Source organism: Mustela putorius, unplaced genomic scaffold (assembly GCF_011764305.1).
Source record: "Mustela putorius furo isolate JIRA1106 unplaced genomic scaffold, ASM1176430v1.1 tig00003845_pilon_pilon_pilon, whole genome shotgun sequence".
In the NCBI taxonomy this organism is placed as follows: domain Eukaryota; kingdom Metazoa; phylum Chordata; class Mammalia; order Carnivora; family Mustelidae; genus Mustela; species Mustela putorius.
In genome coordinates, this window is record NW_025421998.1 from 59,055,559 (window position 1) to 59,057,772 (window position 2,214).

The following is a 2,214-nucleotide window of genomic DNA, read 5'->3' on the forward strand; positions in this document are numbered from 1 at the left end:
AATTTTGGATATTTTGAATACCATTACATTTTATATTTCTAATCCTTTAGAATTATTACTATCTATATATAGGACATAATTTATGTCCAACTATTGATTAGTTAAGAGATATTACTGAAATGAAGGCAATAAATGTTACTGAAATATATAAAATTATGTATGTCTTTTTTATATGACAGTGTATCAACACAAAATGTGCACAATAATTAAATTCAGTTCTCTTTGATATTTTGCTATCTTTAAGTCATCTAAAAGTCCCTGTCTAAAAATCATAGCTTTATACATATATTATACATTGTAAAGGTGTTTTTGTCAAGGCCTGGGAATAAAATACACTGTAAAAGTTGGTAGCTGAATTCACAAATTGGGAATGTTAAAACAGTGGCATGTGGGCCTACTGTGTTCCTGCACTCCAGGCCCCATAGCTATAAGCTGGGCCCACATACATGCTCAGGTGTTCCATGCAGACCAACCCTCAGGCTTGGTCACTTGGTTAAGGCAGTAACTACTAGATCACTCCACTGGGAACACACATTTTTCCCTCTGTATTTAGTTAGTAATCTATGGAGTGAGATCTTGCACATTGCTTTAGAATCCATTGATAACCTCTGTCAAATCAGTTATTAATTAGTTATTAGTTATTAATTTGGGGACCAGAAAAAGGTGATTTTCCCAATTCTGTTTTTTCTTTTACATTTTTTAGATGACATTCTTCTGTAACAAAGAGTTTTCCTTCCTTGATATCCTTTGCCCATTTTCATTTTCTTTTAATTAAAAAATATTTTGAAACATACCACTGTGGTCACCACAGAAATGCACCTTTCCAATCTCCCATTGTGGGGAGGAGTATAACTGACTGACAAGCCCAGCTGCTGCCCTTTGGGTTTTTTTTGTTGGTTTTTGTTTTAAGTAAAGTCTGTACCTAGTGTGGGGCTTGAACCCATGACCCTGAGATCACCAGCTGTATGCTCTACCGACTGAGTGAGCCAGGCACCCTTTCATTTTGATTTTGTTATTACCTTTTTTTTTTTTTTTTTTTTTTTTAATTTGACAGGCAGAGATCACAAGTAGGCAGAGACACAGGCAGAGAGAGGGGAGGAAGCAGGCTCTCCGCAGAGCAGAGAGCCCGATGCGGGGCTAGATCCCAGGACCCTGGGATCATGACCTGGGCTGAAGGCAGAGGCTTTAACCCACCGAGCCACCCAGGCGCCCCTACCTTTTTTTTTTTTTTTTAAGATTTTATTTATTTATTTGACAGACAGAGAGCACAAGTAGGCAGAGAGGCAGGCAGAGAGAGAAGAGGAAGCAGACTCCCTGCAGAGCAGAGAGCCCGATGTGGGGCTCGATCCCAGTACTCTGGGATCATGACCCCCAGCCAAAGGCAGAGGCTTTAAACCGCTGACCCACCCAGGTGCCCCAATTTTATTACTTTTATTCATTTTTCCTTTTTTAAACAGTCTTGAGGTTTTCTTTTGTTTCTTTTTTACACTTATCCTGCCATGAATTTGTAGGGAATGGGTTCCAGCAGCTCAGGCTCCTTTCCATTGGTTCTCACAAAGTGTGCTTCTCTGGGTGGAGCTTTCTAGACCTTGAGTTGAACCCAAGCATCTTTCTCTTTGACTTCCTTCTTTTTCTGATCATTTTCCTTCATGTGCTTCAGGAAGCCAGCTCAGCTCTTTGAGTGCTTAATATGCTCAATACTTCCATTAATTCTCTTGGCAAGAGTCCTGCCTTTAACTTGTTTGTTTACAACAATGCCAAGAGCATGCTGGGTAACAGCACAGACCCTTCCAGTGTTGCCATGATAACATTTGTGGGGCGTTCATTTTTTAACAGTGCCCATTCCCTTGATGTCTACAACATCACCTTTCTTATAGATCTGTATGTATGTAGCTAAAGGAATAACTCCATGTTTTTTAAAAGGTGGAGAGAACATAGTGGGTGTCTCTCTTCTTTCCCTTTGTGTTGGTCATTTTGTAAAATTACTGGGAGATGGCGGTCCAGCTGAAAGGAATTACTTTTATTAGTTTATATTTATATCAGCTGCTGCCTTGTGAAAGCACTTCCAAAGTTACGCCAAAGTCAGGCTTCCAAATGTTGATTCCGACCAGTGAGGAGGCATGGCAAGGACACTGTTCCTGCAAGACAGTGATTCCTTGACAGGTGACTTTGGCTCCACACTAGCCTGGCCAAAACTTCCTTAGAACTGTACTT

At 40.2% G+C, this 2,214-nt stretch overlaps 1 pseudogene; it reads right to left on the bottom strand.

Annotated features, from left to right (window-relative positions):
- Nucleotides 1-1,489: 1,489 nt before the first annotated feature.
- On the bottom strand, nt 1,490-1,973 carry LOC106006830 (annotated as a pseudogene).
- Between the last annotated feature and the right edge of the window lie 241 nt (nt 1,974-2,214).